General features: G+C 40.0%; 1 pseudogene; it reads left to right on the top strand.

Annotated features, from left to right (window-relative positions):
• The window catches only part of LOC102253472, a 26,580-nt pseudogene extending 13,983 nt beyond the window's left edge, over positions 1-12,597 (top strand).
• The last annotated feature ends 519 nt before the right edge of the window (positions 12,598-13,116 follow it).

Raw genomic sequence — 13,116 nt, 5'->3', positions numbered from 1 at the left:
TCTGCCCCCTGGTGGTCAGTGTGTGTCATAGTGACCAGTCATTCCTAGTTGTTCTGCTGTTAGGGTCAATTTGCATATTACCCTTTTATTATATGCCTGGTGAATGAATGGGTGGGGGCTGGCTGGTTTGCCCTGAAGGGTGTCCCAGATCAGGGGGGGGGTCCCGCTTGGGTGCCTGGACAGCCTGGGTGAGGGGCTGAGGGCTGTTTTCAGGTTGGCCACACCCCTTTCAGGGTGGGGTTCCCTGCTGGGGTGCCTGGCCAGCCTGGGTGAAGGGCTGAGGGCTGTTTGCAGGATGGCCAAGCCCCCCAGCAGGGACCCTTATCCCTTGAGGGTGTGGCCAGCCTGGGTGAGGGGCTGATGGTTGTTTTCAGGCTGGCCACAGCCCCTTCAGGGTGGGGGTCCCCCCTGGGGTGCCTGGCCAGCCTGGGTGAGGGGCTGATGGCTGTTTGCAGGCTGGCCACAGTCCCCAGCCACCCAAGCTCCCAGTGGAGGCTAGCTGGAAGCAGGTATCTGGGATTTATTTAGCTTCTATTATTGAAACTTTGTTGCCTTTAGTGGAGGCCACAGCTGGCCAGGGATGGCGGGAAGCTTGGCTTCCTCCATCACCCAGGCAACCAAGCCTCCTGTTTGCTCCAGCTCCATGGCTGCCGGCCGCCATGTTGGTTGGGTTAATTTGCATATAGTCACTCTGATTGGCTGGTGGGCATTGCTTGGGGTGTAGCGAAAGTATGGTCAATTTGCATGTTTCTCTTTTATTAGATTAGATACAATCAGCAAAATGGCTTTAAAACTTTATAATAACATATGTGCTTTAAGACATTAAATAATAAGATCTAGGCACAAGTCTAGTAGCTACTATTTTTGAAGTAGTGATTAGATATCTACTACAATCATAATGTTACAAGAAAATGTCTTTTGTTTCTCTTGGGTACAGAGGAACAGTTAATAATTACTATGGTTTGAAATCTACATTCATAATTGAGGGAAGTAGTAGAGGTTCCAGAAAACAACATTTTTTTCATCCAAGCCTATGGACTGCTGAAACCTAGCCCTGGGCCCAGGCGAAGAACCCTTCTTTGGCAGGGGCTTGGAATCAACACACTGACTCCATTTCTACTGTTAAGATAGAAATCATGGTGAGGGCTGAGGGAGGTGTGGGGAGGGGGGAGAGAGCAATGAGGGGAAAAATGGACACATGTAATACTTTCAACAATAACAATTTTTTTTAAAAAAAAGATAGAAATCACTATAATGAGACCCATCCCTCCAAGAGAAGACAAGGGTAGCTTCATTCCCAAATAGGAGATTTGAGAAGGAAAAGGAGGTCCACTATTGCCTTGTCTCTTTAAGATGCTTCACTGTAAACTCATTCCACACTCCTTTCTTCATTCTTTATCATTTCAGAATTTATTTAAAAAGCTTTAATCCAGAGACAGCCCAGAAAAACAAAGCAACCATGAGCATGCCAAAAGACCCTTGGGCCCCAGCTTCATCTCCTGCACAATCTTGGTAAATCCTTTAGCTTTGATCCTTAGCTTATGGCTCAGTCACCATAAGAGTAATAGCTACCTAGCAGTATTGTGGTGAAGGTTAAACATGACATCTATGAAAATACTTGGTAAGCTATAAAAATCTATGCAAACACTCCATATCTATACTAATAAAAGCCTAGGTGGCCCTCGTGCCCTCATGTCATCACAAGATGGCTCCCCCCATGTCGTCACAAGATGGCCACCCCCACGTCATCACAAGTTGGCTGCAACAAGATGGCTGCCTCCACATCATCACATGATGGCCGCCACGAGATGGCTGCCCCCACATCGTCAGAAGTGGCCGCCACAAGATGGCCACCACAAGATGGCAGGAAGGGGAGGGCAGTTGGGGGCAACCAGGCCTGCAGAGGAGGGCAGTTGCGGGGGGACAAGGCCTACAAGGGAGGGCAGTTAGGGGTGACCAGGCCAGCAGGGGAGGGCAGTTGAGGGTGATCGGGCTGGCAGGGGAGAGCAGTTGAGGGCAATCAGTCTGGCAGGGGAGCAGTTAGGGGGCAATCAGGCTGGCAGGCAGAAGTGGTTAGGGGCAATCAGGCAGGCAGGCCTGTGGGATCAGGCCTAAATCAGCAGTTGGACATCCCCTGAGGGGTCCCAGATTGGAGAGGGTGCAGGCTGGGCTGAGAGGACGCCCCTGTTCATGTATTTCGTGCACCAGACCTCTAGTATTGATAGAATATTGGGTCTCCCTATGTCTTTTCTCACTGTTGTATAAGACCCCTGGGGCCAGAGAAAGGCAAAGTCAATGACAACACAGTAAGAAAGAAGTGTCCCTAGCTTGAGACTAGTACAGAGCCAAAGAAAAGTAGAGTTTCCTCTGCACCTGGCAGACCTCAGAGAATCTTTCCCTGCTACTTTATGGCTGTATAACCCCTCCCCCTCACCTGCTCCACCAGCCTCAATGAGAAGAACATGAAAAGTTTTCCAAGTTTGCTTTAGCCACCAGCATATTCATCCATCCACCCACAAATAGTTATGAAAGAATGTTAGAAATGGCTGGGCAAGTGCCAACCAATTGGAATTGTAAGCCATCACAGAATACAATGGCTCATCTGTTTTGAAATAAATATTTAAACCTACAACTATTTGTAAGCATAATTGTTAAGTCCCAGGAAACATTTTTTAATCTTCAGCCTAGACTTGGCTAAACTCTTCTAACACTGAAACCATATCCCATACTGTGTGAATGGTTATTATTTTAAGACTTATATGTATCTTTTAGAGAAACACAGAAAAGTATTTGGGGATGAAATGACACGAAGTATGGAAGGTTAAATGAGATTGGCCACGTGTTAAACTTTGTTGAAGCTGCATGACAGTTGCAATGAATTTTATTGTACTATTCTTTCTGCCTTTGTATATGTTTGATTTTTCCATCATAAAAATAATTAGAAGCCTTACTTATCCAAAGGGAAAGACAAAGGTCAATGATAGCACATTAAGGAAGAAATATTCCTGGCTAGGAACACATTTGTGTTAAATAAGTGCAAACAAATGAAAGTGAATTAGTATATCAGAACATTTAGATTCTTTATGGTTTGTCTGGAGAGATGAGTGCTATGAATCCTAGTTTGTTCTCAAATTAATTTACCAATATTGATGCTGTTATGTAACAGATGATAACAATAAACATTACATTAGGCAGAAAAACACATAAAACATGATGGGCTTTTTTTGCATCTTTTCAGCTAGACTGATGTGACTGCCAGTGAGGACCCTATCCTCCAGTTTTATCTGTTCAAATATTAGCTGGTCTTTTATAATAGAAAATCGGAATGACTGTTTATTTTGAAAATGCATATGGGTTATTAACAAGATGGTCGATTTAGGGGTCTTATGTAAAAAATATATAGTATATATTTAAAGTGAATTAAAATTCATAATGTGTTATTCATGGAATATTTTAGGAAATCATCATACCTTCAATACCTTAAGCATATACAGCAGCCTCAGAACTATAAAAATATCTTTAAACAGCACGTTATGAGTGAATCATAATATCTTCATGTAAATAATTCACCACTTTAATCTTGTAGCCAAGCCATAAATCAATTATAAAAAAGGGTTATCTCATAAGAACATGAAACTGGTAATTACAGTTTAGTAAGACAACACTATAAAATGATCCTAAAGATGAAATTTGAAGAAGTTTAAAAAATGCTTCTCTAGAGCATTTTTGCATTCCTCAGTATCATTAAAACTTTATATTAAGACCAATAAACACATTTAGTAGTAATTATTAAAATCAAAAGGAAATGAATTAGTTTCTGTATGTTGTTATTTAAGTTATAAAAAGAAATATGGCTCTAACTGGTTTGGCTCAGTTGGAGTGTCAGCCCGCAGACTGAAGGGTCTTAGGTTTGATTCCTTCCAAGGGCATGTACCTTGGTTAAACCCGATCCCTGGCCCCAGTTGGGGTGCATGCAGGAGGCAACCAATTGATGTTTCTCTCTCACATTGAAGTTTCTCTCTCTCTGTCTCTCCCTCTCCCTTCCACTCTCTCTAGAAATCAATGGAAAAAATATCCTTGAGTGTGGATTAGCAAACAAACAAACAAACAAACAAAGAAATATGTATTCCTTCTGTCACATTTATAAATATCTCGATGAATATAATTTATGAATTTTATTCCATATTTCCATGAAACAGGTCTTAATATTATATTGTTATGCCACACAACAAAAACTAACAAATGAATAGTATGTTAACTCTTTTTCTCCCATTTTGTGGCAAAACATACAACTTTTAAAAAAAATATATTTTATTGATTTTTTACAGAGAGGAAGGGAGAGGAATAGAGAGTTAGGAACATCGATGAAAGAGAAACATCGATCAGCTGCCTCCTGCACACCCTCCTACTGGGGATGTGCCCACAACCAAGGTACATTCCCTTGACTGGAATCGAACCTGGGACCTTTCAGTCTGCAGGCCAATGCTCTATCCACTGAGCCAAACCAGTCAGGGCAAAACATACAACTTTTGATCACAGCAATAGTGACTTGCTGCCACAATGACCAGCTCCTTGTGTGATCAGTCCATCTCATAATTGGGAAAGTCTCTCTGTGCCACCCAGGGAGCCGATTCATGACAAAAGTCGACAAGTTGTTAGACAGCCATTCTTTATCCTGTTCAGGGTCTTGCTGGGACAAATTGGGTCAAGGGTAGTTGCCCGAGTTTTAACTCTTTTAGGAAAACCTAATGAGTCAGAAAGAAATTACAATTTCTATATTATTTTATTGAATGCTGATTTAATTCACTTTTGATTGCTGTGGTCCAGCTTATCATATAAACATGTCTAAAAACCAGGTCAGTGGCCCAGCCAGTGTGGCTCAGTGATTGAGCATTGACCTATGAACCAGGAGGTCACAGTTCGATTCCAGTCAGGTTACATCCCCAGTGTGGGGCATGCAGGAGGCAGCCAATCAATGACTCTCTCTCATCATTGATGTTTCTATTTCTCTCTCCCTTGCCCTTCCTCTCTGAAATCAATAAAAATATATTTTAAAAAATCAGTGTTCCATGATCTAAATATATCAATCATGAAGTATTTCAATCATAGTATTCAAGGGTGTATTGGCTTGATTTTTAGAGTAACATTTTCCTCAGTGGAAAGAAAAAAAGAAGCAAAAACTCAAAAAGAGTGTGGTGGATACACTGCTTACTAAGAATGCCTCTATTTATGCAGATCTTTATAGTCTTCAAAGCCCTTCTAAATTTATAGCCAAAATGTTGAAAAAATGGCTGTAAGATTGTTCCATTTTCTAACCATAATTGAGCTATTTCATTTGATGCTCAAAACAACATTATGATATAGGCAAAGCAGGTATCATTGTTACTATTTTACAAGTGGGAAAACTAAGATTCCGAGATGTCAAATGATTTGCCCAGGATCCCAGACAAAAAGGCCAGTCTAGAAGCAAACCTATGTTTCCTGGATCCTATCAATTTCCCTCCTGACATGCCATATAGCTTCTAAGATAGTTATGAATGATGATTGACCTTAAATCAGTTGTTTATCTTGAAAAGCATATTTCTTCCGGGATTCCCAGCTGATGGGCACCAGCCCTCTGCCCAGGATCTTGGACTGATGGTTAACAGGAGGGGAACAGATGGCTGTTGGGTATCAGGCATTGCAGAAAGACTGGGACACTTTCTTTTGGAAAAGGGTTTCCAGGCTCAGAGTTGCCAGGCATTTTAAAAAGGGGAGAAAAACAAATTCCCCTCTGCAGCAAATGGAAAAAGAAACACCAAAGTCAGTATTGAGCGTTCCAGATGAAAGTGTCATTCTGAAGATAATTTGTTGTTATTTTTATAAAGAGAAATACAACTTTAGCTCTGTATACCAAAACCATGGCCTCGGCAGAAATCAAGATGGTAGCATAGGAAAACAGTGATACTCGGATCTTCACACAACCACATCAAAAATACAAATAACATACAGAAGAACCATCATTTAGAATCTCACCTGAAATCTGGCTGAATGGAAGTCCTATAACTAGATAATTAAAGAAGAAAACACATTGAGACTAGTAGGAGGAGCAGAGGCATGGAATGGCTGGTCCGACAACCATGTGTGGCATTTTTTTAATCAGGAGGGATATCTTGGCTGCAGAGGCCTCCTGTGAGGAGCAAGGAGTCCCAGCCCTACACTAGACCCCTCAGCCCAGAGTTCCAGTCCTGGGAAGAGAAGTTCCCATAACTTCTGGCTATCAAAACCAGTTGGGATTGAGGCTGAGTGATATGAAGGCTGCTGGAGTCCTAGGAAGTTCCTCTTAAAGGAATGGACTTACTCCCTCTGAGCTCCAGCACTGTGGCAGCAGCTTGAAAGGATCCAGAGACATACATGGAGGAAATAAATTGTGTGGCATCAGGGCAAGAACTTGGGAACAGCTTTTTCCCAGATAAAAGTGCTGGGAAATCCCCCCCCCCGCCATTTCCCGTAGAGCTGACTGGCAGGCACTATATCTGAGTCTCCATCAACCTGGCCTTCACTGTTCACCCCACCCTAGTGATTCCCTGAGATCCCATCCCACCTAATTTGCAGCCCCACCCAAGTTGTTTGCAGTGTCTTTTCCATATGAATGGCCTGTTCTGGCTCAGGCTTCAGACTTGCCTAAAATCTCTCAAAGCAGCAGCTGGACTCAGTGCGCCCATATCTCTTGATAAGTGGCCTCAGGCCCAGCACTAGCAAGGTTCACAACTTGGCCTCTACTAGGCATCTCTAAGACAAACACAAGTAGCAGCCATCTGCAGATCACTTTGTAGCTTATGCCAGGTGGTCTTAAGCAGGACACAGGCAGTGGTTAACTTTGCATCACCCAGGAGGCCCAAGAGCCAGAGCACTCAGTGGACAGCTTCATACCACACCAGATTACAACTCTACAGTATCCACAATCAGCATAGTCAAGGGGAGAACTCAGTGAGCACCAAAGCCCCACTGAAGCAAGTCCTGCTCCATAGGGTGTCTCTTGCACAGCAACTCTTCCATTGTAGTCACAGCTGGCCCTCATAACCAATTGGCCTGGGAGTCAATTCCTCCCAGTGATGCCAACAGCAATCAAGGCTCAACTACAACAAGACAGTGCACACAACCTACACAGGGACCCCCCTAAAGTGCCCCGTTCAAGTGACTGGGGAGGCTGAGCCACTGGGCCTTACAGGATACCTACTACACAAGATCACATTATGATTTCCAGGAGACATAGCAGCTCTACCTAATACAAACACAGAGAAGCAGCCAAAATGTGGATAGAAAAAAAATGTCACAAATGAAAGAACGGAAGAAATCTCCAGAAAAAGAACTAAATGAAATGGAAGCAAGGAAACTACTGGATATAGAGTTAAAAACAATGGTTATAAGGTTGCTCAAGGAAATTAATGAGAGCTTCATGGACCTTAGTGAGAATGTCAAGAAACTTAGTGAGAATTTCAAGGAAATTAATATCAACATCAAGGACATGAAAAAGGACTAGTCAGAAATGAAGGATACACTAACTGAAATGAAGAATACTTTACAGGGAAACAACAGTAGAATAAATGATGCTGAGAAAGCAAAAAACACCTAATCAGAAGAGCAAAAAGAAAACAACCCAAAAACATGAAGACAGTGTAAGGAGCTTCTGGGACAACTTCAAGTGTACCAACATTCGCATTATGGGGGTGCTGGAAGGTGAAGAGAGGCAGCAAGAAATTGAAAATCTATTTGAAGAAATAATGACAAAAAACCTTCCTTACCTGGTGAAAGAAATAGACATACAATTCCAGGAAGCACAGAGAGTCCCAAACAAGAGGAATCCAAAGAGGAGCACATCAAGACACATCCGAATTAAAATGCAAAAGGCTAAAAACAAAGAGAGAATCTTAAAAGCAGCAAGAGAAAAGCAAGAAATATTCAAAGTGATGAAAAGCACGGACCTACAACCAAGATTAGTCTACCCCGCAAAGCTATCATTTAGAATTGAGGGTCAGATAAAGAGCTTCACAGATAAGAAAAATCTAAAAGAGTTCATCACCACTAAGATAGTATTACATGAAATGTTGAAGAATATTCTAGAAGAAGGAGGAGGAGGAGAAGGAGAAGGAGAAGGAGAAGGAGAAGGAGAAGGAGAAGGAGGAGAAAAAAAATGAAAAAAGAGAAGAAGAAGAAGAAGAAGAAGAAGAAGAAGAAGAAGAAGAAGAAGAAGAAGAAGAAGAAGAAGAAGAAGAAGAAGAAGGAGAAGAAGGAGAAAGAAGAAAAAATATTAATAACAAATGGCAATAAATGCCTATTTATCAACAGTTGAATCTACAAATAAATGAACAAGGCATCAAACTGATGAATAAAATAGAATCAGAGGCATAGAAACATGAACAGACTGATGAATCTCAATGGGAAGGGGGAAGGAGGAGTGGAAAGAGATTAACCAAAGAAGTTATATGCAGTACCTGTGGACACAGACAATTAGGTAGTGAAATCCTAGAGTGGGGCAGGATCTGGGTGAAGAAGGGCAAGGGGAGAGGGAAAGGGGAGGATGTCTGTAATACTCTCAACAATAAAGATATTAAAAAAATAAAACACTTAAAACACACCAAAAGACAAAAACAAAAAACCATGTCCTCATCCATGAGGGACACTGATGCAGAAACAAGTAGAAGCCACCCAAAATCTGTCATTCCTACAGGACTAGGCAATGCTTAAGTAAATAATCGGTTTCCATCACACAACTGAAAGTTTAGTCAAGTCCAAACAGACTGCTGACAACCTTTTTAAGTCAACACTGATATCTAAAATAAACACAAGATGACTAACACACACTGGTACTATAATAAAAATATACTGTATTGTGAAAGAGCTCCTAGCCAAGAGATGTTCTTGGGCTTTTTTACGAAGGCAACTGTTGATTAGTCATAAGAGTAAGTCCCCTAAACATTTTAGAAATTATTTAATTCAACGAACTTTTGTTTTGAGCACTTACTCTCAGGAGCTGTGAAGGATATGAGATTTTACCCTACTTTCAACTTAACAAGTTAGCTTGTTACAGTTTCATAGAAGCTGGCAGACATACTAGAAATGAGACTCCAGAGTCAGAGACACAGACTTACAGCAGTAGCAGTAACCAGTGTCAGCATTTGAGAGGAATTCTGACCTTGGCAAACCAGGTCTTTTATACTCAATAGCAAACACACCTGCTTATTACTGTTGAGGTAGACACTTCTTCACTCTTCCAAAGCAGTTTGCTATACAGACATCCTTGAAAAACAGTCCAGAACAAAGGCAGTCAATGCTTCTACCTGGAATATGTGTATAATGTGCGAAATTCATGGAGAATTATCTCCCAAGACTTATTCTTTAGCAGACACTGTGAGAAATGCTAAGGATATGAAGATTAAAAGAAGGAACATGCTATCTTGTTTCTGATAAATCTAATATTGTTAATAAATTTAACCATGACATTGAACTCCCAAATTCTGTCCATAGAAAATGTGGGAAGTTCAGTTTGTTCAGTATCTATCCTTAACTTGATTCTTATAATAATAAAAAATTGGTGGAAGGCCGAAAATATAAGCCTATGTGCAATGTGATACCACACTTTTAACTTTAAAAGACAAAGAAATACTTATGCAGAGGAAAAAAAGACTAGATGGCAGTATCAATATACCAAAAAATTATCCAAAAATATTAACGATGATTTTCTCTGCATGAGGAAATAGGAGAGATCTTTCCTCCCTCCTTCTCTCCCTTCCATGCCCTTCCCTATCCTTCCTTCCTTCCTTCCTTCCTTCCTTCCTTCCTTCCTTCCTTCCTTCCACATTAAGATTAATGAAGAAAAGGTAGTAGGATAGGGAACAATTAGAATTAGCTAAGGGTTCATTTTCTTTACTTAAAAATATATATTAACATGTTTTTTAAAATCAAAGAAAGTTTGAGAAGATATGAGTGGGAGAGTGTAAATAAGTATTCCTTTCGCTTCTATCTACCTGCCCTCAAATATTTCTTCCTCAGAGGTAACCTCTGTTACACATTTTTTCATTTAAATATATAATTTGCATGAACAAATATACATGTGTACTACTTTTGTGTGTGTGTCTTTCCTTCTCTTTTTAAATTTTGTACCTTTATTAGCAAGTTATCATGAAGAGTTTTCTATATTTATCACTACATACACTATCTTTATTAACCTTTTCAGATGCTTAGTGTTCCATTGTCTGAATGTACTACAATTTATCTAACATTTCCCCTAGTGATGGGTACTTGGGTTGTTTCTAATCTTTGCTATCACTAACATTTCTGCAGGGAATATACCTCAAGTACATTTATGTGTACATATGAGTATACTTGTGAGTTAGTTTCCTAGACTTAAATTGCTGAATCTAAGGCATGGACACTAAAATTCTTATATTATTTTGTCCTAAGGGGTTGCACCAGTTTGATACTCACAAAAATACATGTGAGAGTCTCTTACCCCCAAAACTCACCCATGCTTTTTAATAATTGTCAATCTGTAGACTTTTTAAAAAAAATGGTCCTGTGGTTTTAATTAATTTAACTTCTCTTATTATGAACTAATCATGATATTCTAGCTATAATATTTTAAAAGATACCTAGATCGTTGTTATCAAGTTCTTACAGTATGTTCTGTTGGGCCTGGACAAATAAATAAACAGGGTATGGATGACAGCTAGGTTAGGGATGGCAGTCACAAAGCATGAGTATTGCTCTTCCCCCTTCATGTCAATAATCTTTGGTTTTATTTCTGAGCATGAATGAACACTCAGGTTCCTTCTCATCACAACTCTGGAGTGTGCCATCACTCAATCAGAGTTGATGTCTGAGCTTATACTATTTGCCATACTTGTTTTAGATGGCATATAACTAAATAAAATAAAAGGGACAAAAGCCCAAGCTATGGCATCCCACATAACAACTAATTTAAAAGAAAGAATTCTTCTGGCATGAATCTCTGTAGGATTCACACTGTGTAACATGACTAGTTTTCTGACATGTTTTTCTTTTTCACAGAGTTATTAGGTGTACATTAAGCTCCAGTTATACAGAGACGGCAGGAGCTGGTTGGCTAGTGTACCATTAACAGGTGGCTTTCTTTTCTGGCTTCCCTCCTCTCTGAGTACCCCCTTCCAAATAAACTACTTACATTCAAATTCTTCTCTTAGGTTTCTTCCGGGAACCCAAACTAAGACACAAATTTTATCTAACTTAAGAGACGTGAAACCGAGGCAGGGGCGGCTGGACAGGGAAGCCTAACCCTGGCGGTTGGGGGAGCAAACTGGCACAGCACACAGAGGTGTTGACCGCTCCTGCTTTCAGACTCCTTCCTGTGTCATCTTTTCATTGTAACCTTCACAAATGTAATTTCAAAGTAATTCTTTAAAGATATTAAACCCTTTAAGAGGTACAACTTTTGTTGTACAAATTTGTTTTTGCAATGTGGGACTTCTGGAAACTCCATTCAGGGACAGATACTGGACCCCCACCTCTGGCACATACCTAATCCCCCTCCAAATATAATGGCCATAGCTCTCCCTGCTTTAAGTGAGTGACTCATGGCTTAGCTCCTCTGGGTGGTCTGCCATCTACCTACCCTCAACACTCAGAGTATTACTAGGAAAAGGCAGGCATCTGCTGATGGCTGGGAACCCAAAAACAAAGCTGGTATGTATTAGTAGAAGCAAATTTTGTTCTGACAGATTTACTTCAGAGAATGGTTGTACTATAATGTATCCAATTACTCCCTATTGCTGGATATTTAGGCATATAGAGTTATTGTTTAGAGTTGAAAACATAAGGACTATAATAATGAGACTGTTTTTGTGTGTGACTTGAGGTACTAGTTTCTTTCCCTATAGTCAGACCTCATTCATAGACAGTTAACACAGCTCTCTACTTTCTCACCACTGAATCAACTCAACCAAAATCCATTCAAAGAGGAAAAACAAATCCTCTGAAATTTCAGAAAGAAAAGGTATGTTATAAAGGAGAAAAGTATTCCACACCCCAAAGTTCTATGTTGGAAGCATTCTTAGTGTTACTCGGGCCAACCCATATGCCAATGGAAAAACCAGCCAGTTTCTGGGGATTTGCATCCAGAGATCAGGAGCAGGACTTGGAACCACTTTTATCCTTAGGAATACTATTGAAGGACAAAGTGTTGAGATTTTCTCTGAACTCTATAATCCTAGAATCCAGGAGATCCAAGTGGTCAAATTAGAGAAACAGCTGGATGACAGCTTGCTATACTTAGGAGATGCTCTTCCTGAGTACAGCACTGTTGATGTTAATATGAAGCCAAGTCTACAAGAATTGAGCCAAGAAGCTCCTGTTAATTGCCTGAAAGTAAAAATGAAGCCTAAGGGCTGGTCCAAATGCTGGGAGCATCCAAAGTTTAATATCAAGGGAATCAGATTTGATCTTTATTTAATTGAAGAGCAAATGAGAGAAGCTCAGAAGTGGAGTCAGCCATAACTTGAGTTTGATATAATGAGGGAATATGATACTTCAAAAATTAAAGCTGCAATATGGGATGATATTAAAGTGTCAGAAAAATTTTGATTTGAAATGTATTTAGCTCCTTGCAAATGATATACTGACTGTCAGAGAATTTTTTTCAGAGACCAATTAAATTTCACATATAAGGACATAGTCATTAAATCAACTAAGCATTCATTATTTTATGAGTACTGTTAAAAATTAAATTATCACAGAAGCTTATTGCTTAAAAAAGAAATATACAAAAATGTTTATATATTTGTGAAACAAAGGTGCAAAATTGATACTCAAAAGATGCAAAAAAAAAATTCGGCAATGTAGCAGAATACAAAATTAACACCAATAAATCTATGGCCTTTTTATACACCAATAATGAACTCACAGAAAGAGAAACAAAAACAATCCCATTTACCATTGCACCAAAAAAATTAAGATACCTAGGAATAAACTTAACTAAGGAGGTAACCAAGTAGGATTTATTCCAGGGATGCAAGGATGGTACAATATCCGCAAATCAATAAACGTGATACATCACATAAACAAATTGAAAGAAAAAAACCACATGGTCATATCAATTGATGC

The sequence above is a fragment of the Myotis brandtii genome, unplaced genomic scaffold (assembly GCF_000412655.1).
Source record: "Myotis brandtii unplaced genomic scaffold, ASM41265v1 scaffold179, whole genome shotgun sequence".
In the NCBI taxonomy this organism is placed as follows: domain Eukaryota; kingdom Metazoa; phylum Chordata; class Mammalia; order Chiroptera; family Vespertilionidae; genus Myotis; species Myotis brandtii.
The sequence above is the reverse complement of the archived record's forward strand: the minus strand, read 5'-3'. Positions and strand labels throughout refer to the sequence as shown.